This window comes from Panulirus ornatus, chromosome 27 (assembly GCF_036320965.1).
Source record: "Panulirus ornatus isolate Po-2019 chromosome 27, ASM3632096v1, whole genome shotgun sequence".
Taxonomy (NCBI): domain Eukaryota; kingdom Metazoa; phylum Arthropoda; class Malacostraca; order Decapoda; family Palinuridae; genus Panulirus; species Panulirus ornatus.
Genome location: NC_092250.1, coordinates 10,484,181 through 10,504,985, shown reverse-complemented (window position 1 = coordinate 10,504,985; position 20,805 = coordinate 10,484,181). Strand labels below are relative to the sequence as shown.

At 40.1% G+C, this 20,805-nt stretch overlaps 1 long non-coding RNA gene across 1 annotated transcript in view; it reads right to left on the bottom strand.

Annotated features, from left to right (window-relative positions):
- Positions 1-1,265: 1,265 nt before the first annotated feature.
- The window catches only part of LOC139757482 (uncharacterized), an 85,954-nt gene continuing 66,414 nt past the window's right edge, over positions 1,266-20,805 (bottom strand). Inside the window, exons 2-3 of the long non-coding RNA XR_011714641.1 lie at positions 1,701-1,918; positions 1,266-1,486 (exon numbers count right to left, since the gene is read on the bottom strand). This is a non-coding gene — a long non-coding RNA (uncharacterized lncRNA). The remainder of the gene's footprint in view (positions 1,487-1,700; positions 1,919-20,805) is intronic.

Below are 20,805 nucleotides of genomic sequence, written 5' to 3'. Positions count from 1 at the left end.
GGGAGGGGTTTGTTATTCCATGTGTGGCGGGGTGACGATGGGAATAAATAAAGGCAGACAGTATGTCTGTGTGTGTATATATATGTGTATACTGAGATGTATAGGTATGTGTATTTGCGTGTGTGGACGTGTATTTATCTACATGTGTATGTGGGTGGGTTGGGCCATTCTTTCGTCTGTTTCCTTGCGCCACCTCGCTAACATGGGAGACAGCGATAAAGCAAAATAAATAGATAAATAAATATGTGTGTGTCCGTGTGTGTGTGTGTGTGTGTGTGTGTGTTTGTGTGTGTGTGTGTGTGTATGAGTCAATTGGCCATTCTTCGTCTGTGTCCTGGCGCTACCTCGCTGACGCGGAAGACGTCGATCAAGCATAGTGGATTATATAAATGGAAAGATGGAGTGAAAAGATTTTGTGTGATCGGGGCCTGAACATGCAGGAGGGTGAAAGGAGGGCAAGGAATAGAGTGAATTGGAGCGATGTGGTATGCTGGGGTTGACGTGCTGTCAGTGGAGTGAATCAAGGCATGTGAAGCGTCTGGGGTAAACCATGGAAAGCTGTGTAGGTATGTATATTTGCGTGTGTGGACGTATGTATATACATGTGTATGGGGGTGGGTTCGGCCATTTCTTTCGTCTGTTTCCTTGCGCTACCTCGGAAACGCGGGAGACAGCGACAAAAGAAAAAGAAAAAAAAAAAAAAAAATATATATATATATATATATATATATATATATATATATATATATATATATATATATATATATATATATATATATATATTTTTTTTTTTTTTTTTTTTCTTTTAACTATTCGCCATTTCCCGCGTTAGCGAGGTGGCGTTAAGAACAGAGGACTGGGCCTTTTTTGGAATATCCTCACCTGGCCCCCTCTGTTCCTTCTTTTGGAAAACTAAAAAGAAAACGAGAGGGGAGGATTTCCAGCCCCCCGCTCCCTCCCCTTTTAGTCGCCTTCTACGACACGCAGTGAATACGTGGGAAGTATTCTTAATCCCCTATCCCCAGGGATAATATATATACATATATATATATATATATATATATATATATATATATATATATATATATATATATATATATATATATATATATATATATATATATATATATATATATATATATATATATATATATATATATATATATATATATATATATATATATATGTGGGGAGGTGATAACAAGTAGTGGTGATGTGAGAAGGAGGTGGAGTGAGTATTTTGAAGGTTTGTTGAATAGATAATGTTAAGTTGTAAATCATTTTAATGAATTTTTTAATCATGCACCTGAGAGTTCACCCTAGCCATCAAGTACAGTAGGCGGACCGGACCGCCGATGAAACAAAAACATATGTCTCTCAAGTCACTGTGGTGAGACAGGCAACCCACACTCTGATCCCGAGAACGCAGCAAATCGACTCACAGGCAACTCGGTGTTGTCTGTGGAATGTTCACATGGAAATCATTCTGAAAAAAAAAAAATTATTGCGAACCAGAGACTCGAGCCCTGACTATGAAGAACGAAAGACGAACTTCTTATCATTGGACTATCCCACCCTAATAGACCTTAAAACTTTTTTTCTTTTGTTCAAATTAAAACATATGGCATACAATAATCTTCAGTTTCAGAGCATCTGCTTCATTATGAAGGGCGTGATTAGTAACTTTTGTTCATATTTACATTCCGCTCTCGCAGATGACACTTATGTAAGTCTGTTAGTCACATGTTGCACTCCACTTTCAATGGTGTGAGTGCCAGTTTGACATCATTCTTGCGCCTGATGATTCCAAAACCAAACTCCAGCTCAGTCTCTTCATACCCTGGTGCCAACTGCAGGTCTGCTGCTAATATCATCTCTGCCAAGGCTACCTTTGTCTCCATTAGGGCAAACCGCATCGCTGGAAGTAGAACAACCAGTGATGAGTAGCATTTATTTACCTTCTTAGAGTGCAAAACAGACAAACAAAAATTGTTGTAAAGATCAGAGAACAATACACACATAAAATCATACAGGACAAAAACAAACAAACAACAAACTAAAACAAGAAAGCTCATAAAAAGACTAGCAGGAAGATGACAGGCCTCCGTCACATCCCTCAGAATAGTTGCAGGAAATGATGGACCCACACAGTGTTCCGTTAACCTTCGACATTAAGTGATGAGCCTTTCTCATATTCCTCCTGCTACACCAAGTGATGTATGGTTATTTGTGTCCTCCAAGTGAGCTCCTGCAGTAGGTAATAGGCGTACAATATCTTCCCATGAACCGCTACAACTGATGAGCCTCCATTTTTTTTTCCATTGGAGCCTCTGTACAAAGCATGGGCTCCTGTTTTCTCCCTCTGAGCTGTTTTTAGCGATGTGTCTCAATCATCTCCTTCTTAGTTGTTACAGGAAATGATAGGCCTCCTTTGTGTCCCTCCTTTGTGTTACTGCAAAAGCACTGGATATTCAACAGAGGGAAACATCAGTAACAGGTAAGGTAGGCACCTTGTATGCTAACTAGGATTGTGATTATGGAGAAAACTTCAGAGGACAATTGTAACTTCGAAACAGATAAGAAGATTTGCTAGCGTGTAATAGCTTAGGCCTGAGAGATACTGGCCCAAATTACTTTCACTGTAGTTATGGGCAAAATATAAGGAAATCAGAGTATAATTTTTGGGGGGATTCCTTAGTGAAAGATGAATACAAAAATTTTTGTGGTGAGCGTTCTTGAAGAAAATGTTTATGCTTTTCTGAGGCCAGGATGAAGGATCTTCTAAGGAAGTTTGATGACACTCTCGAACAGTCCCGCACGACCTTTGCTATTCAGATAAGAACAGTTAAAGTAGCCATCAGTTGTACATCAGAGGATAATACAAGGAAATCTAACTTATAAAATTAGAGAGAGCCATACAAAGTCATATCAGAGTTTCTGCCCAGATATGAGGCAAAACATTACACCATCAGTAGAATGCTGCCGATAAATAGGAGAGTTGAGGGTCACTGTAGAGAGCAGGATTTCTTTTCTTTATCACTCTAAAGTTACATCTTAGCTCTTCTTAGATATGACGTGAATCATTGCACCTTTAATAGATTCCTAGTAATATACAGTAATCTTTAGGCTCACTCTGTGCATTGAGACAAACGTATTTTTTATCGCTATATTAAAACAATTTCGCTGTAACAAAAGCTTCTTTGCTAAGGATGGTCTACAATCGAACTGAACTGGGAGAACCCAGCTTAGCAGAGTGTAGGACGAGAATGATAGGTTCTTTATGTATACAAAATTGTCTAGATAGTTACCTAGTACGAGGAAAAGTGACTGAGGAAATCAGGATGATAGGGAACTTAGGCAGGTTATGTCAACTTTATTTCACAATTCAGGGGCAGATAGAGAACAAGACAGAGTATTGAAACTTGAGTCACTCTCCAGGTAGACATTGGAAACAGAACAAGTCTGCTTAGGGTTACTACCAAATCACAGGTTGGAAATGAGGCCGGTAGAGGATAGGTTAAGTAGCACAGATGGAGGCTGCTTTCAGAAACAGGAAGCAGGGGAGACAGAACAGGACAGGACAGAACAAAGTGAGGTCACAGCCCAAGTGCAAGCAGACATTTTTCCATTCTCGCTAGTGCACACTGACATGACAGCAATGATTTGAACACACTTCTTGCCAGGACAGACAAACAACTAAACTAGATTTAGACAACCGATTCCTAAAGCCCCCATAAACTGCAAAGCAAAATTACCTTAAGGTATCGAAATGTAGGGAGCATTACATCAAAATGGAACGAACTAATATCATACACTATATCAGAGAATCTAAATAGCAATGCAGTCTCGGGAACATGGATAAGTTTTTATGATATATATATATACTCGCCGAATTAACAAAAACTGGAAGAAAGCTCCTTACAAATCATACAAGGCAGCAGGTCGTGTGTCAATGGTGAAAGCAGCCTACCTAGATCTGGAATACGCAAAATAGAAACCGATACTTATGGTCCCGGTATATTCACATAGACGGCAAGAATTAAGGTAAACTGGGTTTTGGCAACATTTTAAAGTAGGTGTCCTTAACAATCGGGTATAAGCTGGAAAGGGTTAACAGGTGATAAAGAAGGAAATACTCTAAGAAATCTGAATTAATATTTTCTTTATGTCCACGAATTATAAAGCATTTAAACAAAAAGATATCCATAACCCTGCCTTCACCACTGAAAGACACGTCAGCCATTACAGATGATAAAAATAATGGAATTACAGATAATAAACACATGATCTTAAATCAAAGAAATGAGAACTAGAATTATAGAATTGTATTTTAACTTTCTAAAAGGGGAAACAGAAGGAGTCACGCGGAGAGTGCCCATCCTCCTCGAAGGCTCAGATTGGGGCGTCTAAATGTGTGTGGATGTAACCAAGATGAGAAAAAAGGAGAGATAGGTAGTGTTTGAGGAAAGGAACCTAGATCTTTTGGCTCTGAATGAAACGAACCTCAAGGGTAAAGGGGAAGAGTGGTTTGGGAAAGTCTTGGGAGTAAAGTCAGGGGTTAGTGAGAGGACAAGAGCAAGGGAAGGAGTAGCACTAATCCTGAAACAGGAGTGGTGGGAGTATGTGATAGAGTGTCAGAAAGTAAACACTAGATTGATATGGGTAAAACTGAAAGTTGATGGAGAGAGATGGGTGATTATTGGTGCATATGCACCTGGGCATAAGAAAGATCATGAGAGGCAAGTGTTTTGAGAGCAGTTGAAGGAGAACAAATGAGGTAAGGGGAGTGGGGGAGGAGTGGGATGTATGTAGGGAAACAGTGTTAGCTTGCGAAAAGGATGCTTGAGGCATGAAAAGCGTGGGAGGTAGGCAGATTAGAAAGGGTAGTGAATGGTGGGATGAAGAAGTAAGATTATTAGTGAAACAGAAGAGAAAGGCATTTGGACGATTTTTGCAGGGAAATAATGCAAATGAGTGGGAGATGTATAAAAGAAAGAGGCAGGAGGTCTAGAGAAAGGTGCAAGAGGTGAAAAAGAGGGCAAATGATAGTTGGGGTGAGAGAGTATCATTAAATTTTAGGGAGAATAAAAAGATGTTTTGGAAGGAGGTAAATAAAGTGTGCAAGACAAGAGAACAAATGGGAACTTCAGTGAAGGGGGCTAATGTGGAGATAATAACAAGTAGAGGTGATGTGAGAAGGAGATGGAATGAGTATTTTGAAGGTTTGTTGAATGTGTTTGGTGATAGAGTGGCAGATATAGGGTGTTTTGGTCGAGGTGGTGTGGAAAGTGAGAGGTTTAGGCAAAATAATTTGGTAAACAGAGAAGAGGTAGTAAAAGCTTTGCTGAAGATGAAAGCCGGCAAGGCACCGAGGTTGGATGATATTGCAGTGGAATTTATTAAACAAGGAGGTTGACTGTATTGTTGACTGGTTGGTAAGGTTATTTAATGTATGTATGACTCAAGGTTAGGTGCCTGAGGATTGGCGGAATGCTTGCATAGTGCCATTGTACAAAGGCAAAGGAGACAAAGGTGAGTGCTCAAATTACAGAGGTATAAGTTTGTTGAGTATTCCTGGTAAATCATATGGGAGGGTATTGATTGAGAGGGTGAAGTCATGTACAGAGCATCAGATTGGGGAAGAGCAGTGTGGTTTCAGAAGTGGTAGACGATGTGTGGATCAGGTGTTTGCTTTGAAGGATGTATGTGAGAAATACTTAGAAAAGCAAATGGATTTGTATATAGCATTTATGGATCTGGAGAAGGCATATGATAGAGTTGATAGAGATGCTCTGTGGAAGGTATTGAGAATACATGGTGTGGGAGGCAAGTTGTTGGAAGCAGTGAAAAGTTTTTATCGAGGATGTAAGGAATGTGTACGTGTAGGAAGAGAGGAAAGTGATTGGTTCTCAGTGAATGTACGTTTGCGGCAGGGGTGTGTGATGTTTCCATGGTTGTTTAATTTGTTTATGGATGGGGTTGTTAGGGAGGTGAATGTAAGAGTTTTGGAAAGAGGGGCAAGTATGCAGTCTGTTGTGCAGGAGAGAGCTTGGGAAGTGAGTCAGTTGTTATTCGCTGATGATACACCGCTGGTGGCTGATTCATGTGAGAAACTGCAGAAGCTGGTGACTGAGTTTGGTAAAGTTTGTGAAAGAAGAAAGTTGAGAGTAGATGTGAATAACAGCAAGGTTATTAGGTACAGTAGGGTTTAGGGTCAAATGAAGTGCGAGATAAGTTTGAATGGAAAAAACTGGAGAAAGTGAAGTGTTTTAGATATCTGGGAGTGGATTTGGCAGTGGATGAAACCATGGAAGCGAAAGTGAATCATAGAGTGGGGGAGGGGGCAAAAATTCTGGGAGCGTTGAAGAGTGTGGGGAAGTCGAGAACATTATCTCGGAAAGCAAAAATGGGTATGTTTGAAAGAATAGTAGTTCAAACAATGTTGTATGGTTGCAAGGCGTGGACTATGGATGGAGTTGTGCCCAGGAGGGTGGATGTGCTGGAAATGAGATGTTTGAGGACAATATGTGGTTTGAGGTGGTTTGATCGAATAATGATAATAGGGTAAGAGAGATGTGTGGTAATAGAAAGTGTGGTTGAGAGAGCAGAAGAGGGTGTTTTGAAATGGTTTGTTCTCTTGGAGAGAATGAATTAGGAAAGATTGACCAAGAGGATATATGTGTCAGAGGTGGAGGGAAGGAGGAGAAGTGAGAGACCAAATTGGAGGTGGAAAGATGGAGTGAAAAAGATTTTGAGTGATCGGGGCCTGAACATGCAGGAGGGTGAAAGGCGTCCAAGGAATAGATTGAATTGGAACGATGTTGTATACCGGGGTCGACGTCCTGTCAATGAATTGAACCAGGGCATGTGAAGCGTCTCGGGCAAACCATGGAAAGTTCTGTGGGTCTGGATGTGGAAAGGGTGCTTTGGTTTCGGTGCATTATTAAATGACAGCTAGAGACCGAGTGTGAACGAATGGGGCATTTGTTGTCTTTTCCAAGCACTACCTTGCACACATGAAGAGGGGAGGGGGTTGTTATTACATGTGTGTCAAGGTGGCGATGTACATGAATAAAGGCAGACAGTATGAATTATATACACGTGTATATATGTATATGTGTGTGTGTGTACATATAAGTGTACATTGAGATGTATAGGTATGTATATTTGCGTGTGTGGACGTGTATATATATACATGTGCATGTGGGTGGGTTGGGCCATTTTTTCATCTGTTTCCTTGCGCTACCTCGCTAACGCGGGAGACAGCGACAAAGCAAAATAAATAAATAAAAATAAAACATATATAAACATATATATGGATAGAGTTGTGCGCAGGAGGATGGATGTGCTGGAAATGAGATGTTTGAGGACAATGTGTGGTGTGAGATGGTTTGATCGAGTAAGTAACGTAAGGGTAAGAGAGATGTGTGGAAATAAAAAGAGCGTGGTTGAGAGAGCAGAGGAGGGTGTTTTGAAATGGTTTGGTCACATGGAGAGAATGAGTGAGGAAAGATTGACCAAGAGGATATATGTGTCGGAGGTGGAGGGAACGAGGAGAAGAGGGAGACCAAATTGGAGGTGGAAAGATGGAGTGAAAAAGATTTTGTGTGATCGAGGCCTGAACATGGAGGAGGGTGAAAGGAGGGCAAGGAATACAGTGAGTTGGAGCGATGTGGTATACCGGGGTTGACGTGCTGTCAGTGGATTGAATCAGGGCATGTGAAGCGTCTGGGGTAAACCATGGAAAGCTGTGTAGGTATGTATATTAGCCTTTGTACATGGCACTATGCAAGCATTCCGCCAATCCTCAGGCTCCTAAACATGAATCATCCATACATTAAATAACCTTAGCAACCAGTCAACAATGCAGTCACCCCCTTTTTAATAAATTCCACTGCAATAACATCGAAACCTGCTGCCTTGCCGGCTTTCATCTTTCGCAAAGCTTTTACTACCTCTTCTCTATTTACCAAATCATTTTCCCCAACCTTCTCACTTTGCACACCACCTCGACCAAAACACCCTATATCTGCCACTCTATCATCAAAACACATTCAACAAACCTTCAAAATACTCACTCCATCTCCTTCTCACATCACCACTACTTGTTATCACCTCCCCATTAGCCCCCTTCACTGAAGTTCCCATTTGCTCCCTTGTCTTACGCACTTTATTTACCTCCTTCCAAAACATCTTTTTATTCTCGCTGAAATTTAATGATACTCTCTCACCCCAACTCTCATTTGCCGTCTTTTCCACCTCTTGCATCTTTCTCTTGACCTCCTGCCTCTTTCTTTTATACCTCTCCCACTCATTTGCATTTTTTCCCTGCAAAAATCGATCAAATGCCTCTCTCTTATTTTTCACTAATAATCTTACTTCTTCATCCCACCACTCAGTACCTTTTCAATAAACCCACCTCCCACGCTTCTCATGCCACAAGCATCCTTTGCGCAAGCCATCACTGCTTCCCTAAATACATCCCATTCCTCCCCGACTCCCCTTACCTCCTTTGTTCTCACCTTTTTCCATTGTGTACTCAGTCTCTCCTGGTACTTCTTCACACAAGTCTCCTTCCCAAGGTCACTTACTCTCACCACTCTCTTCACCCCAACATTCTCTCTTCTTTTCTGAAAACCCCCACCAATCTTCGCCCTCGTCTTCACATGATAATGATCAGACATCCCTCCAGTTGCACCTCTCAGCACATTAACATCCAAAAGTCTCTCTTTCGTGCGTCTATCAATTAACACGTAATCCAGTAACGCTCTCTGGCCATCTCTCCTACTTACATACGTATACTTATGTATATCTCTCTTTTTAAACCAGTTATTCCCAATCACCAGTCCTTTTTCAGCACATAAATCTACAAGCTCTTCACCATTTCCATTTACAACACTGAACACCCCATGTATATCAATTATTCCCTCAACTGCCACATTACTCACCTTTGCATTCAAATCACCCATCACTATAACCCGGTCTCGTGCATCAAAACCACTAACACACTCATTCAGCTGCTCCCAAAACACTTGCCTTTCATGATCTTTCTTCTCATGCCCAGGTGCATATTCACCAATAATCCCCCATCTCTCTCCATCAACTTTCAGTTCTACCTATATCAATCTAGAGTTTACTTTCTTATACTCTATCACATACTCCCACAATTCCTGATTCAGGAGTAGTGCTACTCTTTCCCTTGCTCTTGTCCTCTCACTAACAGCTGACTTTACTCCCAAGACATATACATATATATATATATATATATATATATATATATATATATATATATATATATATATATATATATATATATATATATATATATATATATTTTATTTTTTATTTTTTTTTTTATACTTTGTCGCTGTCTCCCGCGTTTGCGAGGTAGCGCAAGGAAACAGACGAAAGAAATGGCCCAACCCCCCCATACACATGTATATACATACGTCCATACACGCAAATATACATACCTACACAGCTTTCCATGGCTTACCCCAGACGCTTCACATGCCTTGATTGAATCCACTGACAGCACGTCAACCCCGGTATACCACATCGCTCCAATTCACTCTATTCCTTGCCCTCCTTTCACCCTCCTGCAAGTTCAGGCCCCGATCACACAAAATCTTTTTCACTCCATCTTTCCACCTCCAATTTGGTCTCCCTCTTCTCCTTGTTCCCTCCACCTCCGACACATATATCCTCTTGGTCAATCTTTCCTCACTCATCCTCTCCATGTGCCCAAACCACTTCAAAACACCCTCTTCTGCTCTCTCAACCACGCTCTTTTTATTTCCACACATCTCCCTTACCCTTACGTTACTCACTCGATCAAACCACCTCACACCACACATTGTCTTCAAACATCTCATTTCCAGCACATCCATCCTCCTGCGCACAACTCTATCCATAGCCCACGCCTCGCAACCATACAACATTGTTGGAACCATTATTCCTTCAAACATACCCATTTTTGCTTTCCGAGATAATGTTCTCGACTTCCACACATTCTTCAAGGCCCCCAGAATTTTCGCCCCCTCCCCCACCCTATGATCCACTTCCGCTTCCATGGTTCCATCCGCTGCCAGATCCACTCCCAGATATCTAAAACACTTCACTTCCTCCAGTTTTTCTCCATTCAAACTCACCTCCCAATTGACTTGACCCTCAACCCTACTGTACCTAATAACCTTGCTCTTATTCACATTAACTCTTAACTTTCTTCTTCCACACAGTTTACCAAACTCAGTCACCAGCTTCTGCAGTTTCTCACATGAATCAGCCACCAGCGCTGTATCATCAGCGAACAACAACTGACTCACTTCCCAAGCTCTCTCATCCCCAACAGACTTCATACTTGCCCCTCTTTCCAAAACTCTTGCATTCACCTCCCTAACAACCCCATCCATAAACAAATTAAACATCCTTGGAGACATCACACACCCCTGCCGCAAACCTACATTCACTGAGAACCAATCACTTTCCTCTCTTCCTACACGTACACATGCCTTACATCCTCGATAAAAACTTTTCACTGCTTCTAACAACTTTCCTCCCACACCATATATTCTTAATACCTTCCACAGAGCATTTCTATCAACTCTATCATATGCCTTCTCCAGATCCATAAATGCTACATACAAATCCATTTGCTTTTCTAAGTATTTCTCACATACATTCTTCAAAGCAAACACCTGATCCACACATCCTCTACCACTTCTGAAACCACACTGCTCTTCCCCAATCTGATGCTCTGTACATGCCTTCACCCTCTCAATCAATACCCTCCCATATAATTTACCAGGAATACTCAACAAACTTATACCTCTGTAATTTGAGCACTCACTCTTATCCCCTTATCCCCTTATATATATATATATATATATATATATATATATATATATATATATATATATATATATATATATATATATATATATATATATATATATATATATATATATATATATATATATATATATATATATATATATATATATATATATATTTCTATATATATATATATATATATATATATATATATATATATATATATATATATATATATATACATATATATATATATATATTTATATATATATATATATATATATATATATATATATATATATATATATATATATATATATATATATATATACACATATATATATATATATTCATATTTATATATATATATATATATATATATATATATATATATATATATATATATATATATATATATATATATATATATATATATATATATATATATATATATATATATATTGCTATGAGTCCACGGGGAAAATGAAACACGAAAAGTTTCCATGTGCACTTTCGTGTAATAATCATATCATCAGGGGAGACACAAGAGAGAAATATAACAGTCAGTTGATATACATCGAAGAGACGAAGCTAGGACGCCATTTGGTAAACATGTTTACCAAATGGCGTCCTAGCTTAGTCTCTTTGATGTATATCAACCGACTGTTATATTTCTATCTTGTGTCTCCTCTGATGATATGATTATTACACGAATGTGCACTTGGGAACTTTTAGTGTTTCATTTTCCCCGTGGACTCATAGGAATATCTTGATCAAGCGCAAAATCGTGATCCTTCCAATACTTTGACATATACATATATACACATTTACATAATTCATACTTTCTGTCCTTATTCATTCCCGTCACTACCCCGCCACACATGAAATGATAGTCCCCTTCCTTCAAATGTGCGGGAGGTAACGCTAGGAAAAGACAACAAAGGCCACATTCGTTCACACCCACTCTCTAGCTGTCACGTAATAATGCACCAAATCCACATCTCCCTTTCCACATCCAGGTCCCCCCAAAACATTCCATGGTTTACCCTAGACGCTTCACATGCCCAGATTCAATCCATTTACAGCATGTCGACCCTGGTATACCACATCGTTCCAATTCACTATATTCCTTGCACGCCTTTGACCTTCCAGCATGTTCAGGCCCCGATCACTCAAAATGTTTTTCATTCCATCTTTCCACCTCCAATTTAGTCACCCAGTTGTCCTCGTTCCCTCCATCTCTGACATATATATCCTCTTTGTCAATCTTTCCTCGCTCATTTTCTCCATGAGACGAAACCACCTGAAAACACCCTCTTCTGCTCTCTCAACTACACGCTTTTTATTACCACACATCTCTCTTACCCTTTCGTTATTCCTGGCATACGGGAGAAAGAATACTTCAAACGCATTCCCCACGTGTCGTAGAAGGAAGAGAGGTGCCAGATACCCTCCACTCCTCGTATTTTAGCATTATAAAAGGGGAAAACGAAGAAGGAGTCACGTGGGGAGTGCACATCTTCCTCGAAGGCTCAGATTGGGGTGTCTAAATGTGTGTGGATGTAACCAAGATGAGAAAAAAAGAGAGATCGGTTGTATGTTTGAGGAACGGAAACTGGATGTTCTGACTCTCAGTGAAACGAAGTTCAAGGGTAAAGGGGAAGAGTGGTTTGGGAATGTCTTGGGAGTAAAGTCGGGGGTTATTGAGAGGACAAGAGCAAGGGAAGGAGTAGCACTACTCCTGAAACAGGAGTGGTGGGAGTATGTGATATAGTGTAAGAAAGTAAACTCTAGATTGATATAGGTAAAACTGAAAGTTAATGGAGAGAGATGGGTGATTATTGGTGCATATGCACCTGGGCATGAGAAGAAAGATCATGAGAGGGAAGTGTTTGGGGAGCAGCTGAATGAGTGTGTTAGTAGTTTTGATGCACGACACTTGGTTATTTGAATGCATAGGTGAGTAATATGGCAGTTAAGGGAGTAATTGGTGTACATGATGTGTTCAGTGTTGTAAATGGAAATGGTGGAGAGCATGTATATTTATATGCAAACAAAGGACTGTTGATATCGAATACCTGGTTTAAAAAGAGATATATACATAAGTATACCTATGTAAGTTGGAGAGATAGCCAGAGAGCATTATTGGATGTCTTATCATTATCTTGTGGAGGCACAGGTGAAGATTTGTAGAGGTTTTCAGAGAAGAAGAGAATGTTGGGGTGAAGGGAGTGGTGGGAGTAAGTGAGCTTGGGAAAGAGACTTGTGTGAGGAAGTACAAGGAGAGACTGAGTACAGAATGGAAAAAGGTGAGAACAAAGGAGGTAAGGGGAGTGGGGGAGGAATGGGATGTATTTAGGGAAGCATTGATGGCTTGCACAAATAATGCTCTTGGCATGAGAATTGTGGTAGGTGGGCCGATTAGAAAGCGTAGTGAGTGGTGGGATTAAGAGGTAAGATTGTTAGTGAAAGAGAAGAGAGAGGCATTTGGACGATTTTTGCAGAGAGTTAATGCAAATGACTGGGAGATGTATAAAAGAAAGAGGCAGGAGGTCAAAAGAAAGGTGCAAGAGGTGAAAAAGAGGGCAGATGAGAGTTGGAGTAAAAGAGTATCATTAAACTTTAGGGGGGGAGAAAGTTATGTTTTGGAAGGAAATAATAAAGTGCTTAAGATGAGGGTATCAAAAGGAATTCAGTGACGGGGGCTGTTGGGGAGGGAATGACAAGTAGTGATGATGTGAGAACGAGATGGAGTGAGTATTTTGAAGGTTTATTGAATGTGTTTGATGACAGAGTGGCAGACATAGGATGTTTGGTCGAGGTGGTGTGCAAAGGGAGAGGGTTAAAGAGAATCATTTGGTAAACAGAGAATAGGTAGTAAAAGCTTTGTGGAAGATGAAAGCCGGCAAGGTAGCGGGTTTGGATGGTATTGAAGTGGAATTTATTAAACAAAGGGGTTGACTGTATTGTTGACTGTTTGGTAAGGTTATTTATTGTATGTATGACTCATGGGGAGGTGCTTGAGGATTGAAGGAATGCTTGCATAGTGCCATTGTTCAAAGGCAAAGAGGATAGATGTGATTGTTCAAATTACAGAGGTATAAGTTTGTTGAGTATTCCTGGGAAATTATATGGGGGGGCATTGATTTAGAGGGTAAAGGCATGTACAGAGCATCAGAATGGGGAAGAACAGTGTGGTTTCAGAAGTGGTAGAGGATGTGAGGATCAGGTGTTTGCTTTGAAGAATGTATGTGCGAAATACTTAGAGAAGCAAATGGATTTGTATGTAGCATTCATGAATCTGGAGAAGGCATATGATAGAGTTGATAGAGATTCTCTGTGGAAGGTACTAAGAATATTTGGTGTGAGAGGCAAGTTGTTAGAAGCAGTGAAAAGTTTTTATCGAGGATGTAAGGCATGTGTACGTGGAGGAAGAGAGAAAAGTGATTGATTCTCAGTGAATGTAGGTTTGCGGCAGGGATGTGTGACGTCTCCATGGTTGTTTAAATTGTTTATGGATGGGGTTGTTAGGGAGGTGAATGCAAGAGTTTTTGAAAGAGGGGCAAGTATGCAGTCTGTTGTGCATGAGAGAGCTTGGGAAGTTAATCACTTGTTGTTCGCTGATGATACAGCGCTCGTGGCTAATTCTGGTGAGAAACTGCAGAAGTTGGTGACTGAGTTTGGTAAAGTGTGTGAAAGAAGAAAGCTGAGAGTGAATGTGAATAAAAGCAAGGTAACTAGGTACAGTAGGGTTGAGGGACAAGTCAATTGCGAGGTAAGTTTGAATGGAAAAATAAACTGGAGGAAGTGAAGTGTTTTAGATATCTTGGAGTGGATTTGGCAGCGGATGGAACCATGGAAGCGGGAGTGAATCATAGAGTGGGGGAGGGCCGAAAGTTCTGGAGGCGTTGAAGAGTGTATGAAGTCGAGAGCATTATATCGGAAAGCAAAAATAGGTATGTTTGAAGGAATAGTGGTTCCAACATGTTATATGGTTGCAAGGCGTGGGCTATAGATAGAGTTGTGCGGAGGAGGGTGAATGTGCTGGAAATGAGATGTTTGAGGATAATATGTGGTGTGAGGTGGTTTGATCGATTAAGTAAAAAAGGGTAAAGAGATGTGGGGAAAAAAAAGAGCGGGGGTTGAGAGAGCAAGGGGGTGTTTTGAAATGGTTTGGCCCACAGGGAAAATTTGAGTGAGGAAAGATTGACCAAGGGGAAAATATGTGTGGAGGGGGGAAGGGAAAACGAGGAGAAGAGGGAGCCCAAAATTTGGGAGGTGGAAAGATGGAGTGAAAAAGTTTTTGTGTGATCGGGGCCTGAACATGGAGGGGGGTAAAAAGGAGGGAAAGGGAAATACATGAGTTGGAGCGATGTGGTATCCCCGGGGTTGAGGGTGCTGTCAGTGGTTTGAATAAAGGGCATGTGAAGCGCCCTGGGGTAACCTTTGGAAAAAGCTGTGAGGTATTTTATTTAGCCTTTGTACATGGCACTATGCAAGCTTTCCCGGGCCAAAAACCTCAGGCTCCTAAACTGAATCATCCATACATTAAATAACCTTAGCAACCAGTAAACAAGCAGTCCCCCCCCTTTTTTAAAAAATTCCACTCCCAAATAACATCAAAACCTGCTCCCTTTGGGCCGGGCTTTCATTTTTTCCAAGTTTTTACTACCCTCTTCTCTATTTACCAAATCATTTTTCCCCAAACCTTCTCACTTTGCACACCACCTCGCCCCAAAACCCCCTATATCTGCCACTCTATCATCAAAACCCCTTTTCAACAAACCTTAAAAATACTCACTCCATCTCCTTCCACATCACCACTACTTGTTATCCCCCTTCCCCATTACCCCCTTCACTGAATTTTCCCTTTTTGCTCCCTTGTTTTAAACGCACTTTTTTTTACCTCCTTCCAAAACTTTTTTTATTCTCGCTAAAATTTTAATTGATACTCCCACCCCAACTCTAAATTTCCCCGTCTTTCCACCTCTTGAAATTTTTCTCTTGACCTCCTCCTCTTTCTTTTATCCCTTTCTCCCCTCATTTGAAATTTTTTCCCTGCAAAAATCGATCAAATGCCTCTCTCTTATTTTTCACTAATAATTTTAAACTTTTTCATCCCCCCACTCGTACCTTTTCAATAAACCCCCTCCCACGTTTCTCATGCCACAAGCTTTTCCTTTGGGGCCAAGCCATCACTGCTTCCCTAAAAACCCAAATTCCTCCCCCCCCCCCTTACCTCCTTTGTTCTCACCTTTTTCCATTTGTACTCAGTCTCTCCTGGTATTTCCCTTCACACAAGTTTCCTTCCCCCAAAGGTCATTTACTTCACCACTCTCTTCCCCCCCAACATTCTTCTTCTTTTCTGAAAACCCCCCCAAATTTTCTTCCCCCTCGTCTTCACTTTGATAATGATCAGACATCCCCCATTTTGCCCCTTTCCCCACCCACTTTAAAACACCCAAAAAAGTTCTTTTTCGTGCTTTATCAATTAACAGTAACCCAGTAACGCCCCTCTGGCCCCCCCTCCTACTTACATAGTTTTCATTAAATTTAAAACTTCTTTTTAAACCATTTAATTCCCCCATCACCGCCCTTTTTTAAAGCACAAAAATCTACAAGCTTTTAAACCATTTCCATTTACAACAGGGGAACACCCCTTGTATATAAAATTTTTCCCTTTTCAACGCCAATTACTCCCCTTTGCTTTCCCAAATCACCCCCACTATAACCCGGGGTTCTCGGGGCATCAAAACCAAAAACACACTCATTCAGCTGCTCCCAAAAAACTTGCCTCTTTTTTGACCCTTTCTTCTCATGCCCGGGTGCATATTCACCAATAATCCCCCAAAACTTTTCTCCATCAACTTTCAGTTCTACCTATATAAAACTAGATTTTTACTTCTTATACTCTATCACAACTCCCCCAAAATTCCTGATTCAGGAGTAGTGCCCACTCTTTCCCCTTTCTCTTGTCTCTCCAACAGCTGACTTTTTCTCCCCCCGACTATAAAATATATTATTTTATATATATAATAAAATAAATATTATTTATATATATTTTATATAAATAATAATATATATTTATATATATATATTTTAAATTTTTTTTTTTTTTTTTTATACTTTTTCGCTGTCTCCCGCGTTTGCGGAAAGGGAGCGCAAGGAAACAGACGAAAGAAATGGCCCAACCCCCCCCCAAAACAGTATATACATACGTCCTTTCACGGGAAAATATACATCCCACAAAAAGTTTTCCCTGGCTTACCCCAGCGTTTTACCCTGCCTTGATTGAATCCACTACACAAGTCCCCAAACCCCCGGGAAAACCACATCGCCCCCAAATTTACTCTATTCCTTGCCCCCCTTTCACCCCCCCCTGCAAGTTCAGGCCCCCACAAAACAAAATCTTTTTCAAATCCCCTTTCCCCCCTCCCAATTTTTGGTTTTCCCCCCTTTTTTCCTTGTTCCCACCAACCCCGACCATATATTTCCCCTTTGGGCAATTTTTTCCTCAAATCATCCTTCCTGTGCCCCAAAAAAATTCAAAACCCCTCTTCTGCCCTCAACCACCCTTTTTTTTTTCCCCACATTTCCCTTACCCTTTTTCGGGTTTCCTTTATCGATCAAACCCCCTCACACCACACATTGTCTTCAAACATCCCCATTTCCAGCACATCCCCTCCCCCTGGCGCACAACTCTATCCATAGCCCACGCCCGCCCAAACCCTACAACATTGTTGGAACCATTATTCCCTTTAAACTCCCCATTTTTGTTTTCCCGAATAATGTTCTCGACTTCCACACTTTCTTCAAGGCCCCCAAATTTTCCGCCCCCTCCCCCCCACCCTATGTCCACTTCCCCCCAGGGTTCCCCCGCGCCAATCCACTCCCAGATATCAAAACACCATTTCCCTCCGTTTTTCCATTCAAACTACCTCCCAATTGATTTCCCCCAAAACCCTACTGTACCTAAAACCGCCTTATTCACATTAACTCAACTTTCTTTTTCCACACAGTTTACCAACTCAGTCCCACTTCTCAGTTTCCACAAAATCAGCCACCAGCGCGTACTCAGCGAAAACAACTGACCATTTCCCCAAGCTCTCTCACCCCCAACAGACTTCAACTTGCCCCCTTTTCCAAAATCTTGCATTCACCCCCCTAACAACCCCATCCATAAACAAATTAAACACCTTGGGAGACATCACAAAACCCCCCTGCCCAAACCTCTTTCACTGAGAACAATCACTTTCCTCCTTCCACACTACCATGCCTTACATCCTCATAAAAACTTTTCACTGCTTCTAAAACTTTCCCCCCCACACCATTATTCTTAATACCTTCCACAGACATTTTATAAACTCTATAATCCCTTCTCCACCCATAAATGCTACATACAAACCATTTGTTTTCTAAGTATTTTCAATACATTCTTCAAAGCAAACACCTGACCCCAAAATCCCTACCAACTTCTGAAACCACATCTTTCCCCAATCGATGCTTGTACATGCCTTCCCCCCTCTAAATAAATACCCCCCTAAAATTTCCAGGAATCTAACAAACTTATACCTCTGTAATTTGAGCACTCACCTTCCCCCCTTACCCCCCTATATATATATATATTTTTATATATATAATATATTATAAATATAATTATATTTTAAAAAATTATATATTTTTATATATATTATAATATATATATATATAAATATATAATATATATATATTATATATATATATATTAAATTTTTATATATTATAAAATTTTTAATATAAAATATATATATTATAAATATATATTAATATATAATATATATATATATATATTTATATATATATTTTAAATATATATATAATATATATATATATATATATATATATATATATAGTATATATATATATATATATATATATATATATATATATATATATATATATATATATATATATATATATATATATATATATATATATATATATATATATATATATATATATATATATATATATATATATATATATATATATATATATATATATATTGCTATGAGTCCACGGGGAAAATGAAACATGAAAAGTTTCCATGTGCACTTTCGTGTAATAATCATATCATCAGGGGAGACACAAGAGAGAAATATAACAGTCAGTTGATATACATCGAAGAGACGAAGCTAGGACGCCATTTGGTAAACATGTTTACCAAATGGCGTCCTAGCTTAGTCTCTTTGATGTATATCAACCGACTGTTATATTTCTATCTTGTGTCTCCTCTGATGATGTGATTATTACACGAATGTGCACTTGGGAACTTTTAGTGTTTCATTTTCCCCGTGGACTCATAGGAATATCTTGATCAAGCGCAAAATCGTGATCCTTCCAATACTTTGACATATACATATATACACATTTACATAATTCATACTTTCTGTCCTCATTCATTCCCGTCACTACCCCGCCACACATGAAATGATAGTCCCCTTCCTTCAAATGTGCGGGAGGTAACGCTAGGAAAAGACAACAAAGGCCACATTCCTTCACACCCACTCTCTAGCTGTCACGTAATAATGCACCAAATCCACATCTCCCTTTCCACATCCAGGTCCCCCCAAAACATTCCATGGTTTACCCTAGACGCTTCACATGCCCAGATTCAATCCATTTACAGCATGTCGTCCCTGGTATACCACATCGTTCCAATTCACTATATTCCTTGCACGCCTTTGACCTTCCAGCATGTTCAGGCCCCGATCACTCAAAATGTTTTTCATTCCATCTTTCCACCTCCAATTTAGTCATCCAGTTGTCCTCGTTCCCTCCATCTCTGACATATATATCCTCCTTGTCAATCTTTCCTCGCTCATTTTCTCCATGAGACGAAACCACCTGAAAACACCCTCTTCTGCTCTCTCAACTACACACTTTTTATTACCACACATCTCTCTTACCCTTTCGTTATTCCTGGGATACGGGAGAAAGAATACTTCAAACGCATTCCCCACGTGTCGTAGAAGGAAGAGAGGTGCCAGATACCCTCCACTCCTCGTATTTTAGCATTCTAAAAGGGGAAAACGAAGAAGGAGTCACGTGGGGAGTGCACATCTTCCTCGAAGGCTCAGATTGGGGTGTCTAAATGTGTGTGGATGTAACCAAGATGAGAAAAAAAGAGAGATCGGTTGTATGTTTGAGGAACGGAAACTGGATGTTCTGACTCTCAGTGAAACGAAGCTCAAGGGTAAAGGGGAAGAGTGGTTTGGGAATGTCTTGGGAGTAAAGTCGGGGGTTATTGAGAGGACAAGAACAAGGGAAGGAGTAGCACTACTGAAACAGGAGTGGTGGGAGTATGTGATATAGTGTAAGAAAGTAAACTCTAGATTGATATAGGTAAAACTGAAAGTTAATGGAGAGAGATGGGTGATTATTGGTGCATATGCACCTGGGCATGAGAAGAAAGATCATGAGAGGGAAGTGTTTGGGGAGCAGCTGAATGAGTGTGTTAGTAGTTTTGATGCACGACACTTGGTTATTTGAATGCATAGGTGAGTAATATGGCAGTTAAGGGAGTAATTGGTGTACATGATGTGTTCAGTGTTGTAAATGGAAATGGTGGAGAGCATGTATATTTATATGCAAACAAAGGACTGTTGATATCGAATACCTGGTTTAAAAAGAGATATATACATAAGTATACCTATGTAAGTTGGAGAGATAGCCAGAGAGCATTATTGGATGTCTTATCATTATCTTGTGGAGGCACAGGTGAAGATTTGTAGAAGTTTTCCGAAAAGAAGAGAATGTTGGGGTGAAGGGAGTGGTGGGAGTAAGTGAGCTTGGGAAAGAGACTTGTGTGAGGAAGTACAAGGAGAGACTGAGTACAGAATGGAAAAAGGTGAGAACAAAGGAGGTAAGGGGAGTGGGGGAGGAATGGGATGTAATTAGGGAAGCATTGATGGCTTGCACAAATAATGCTCT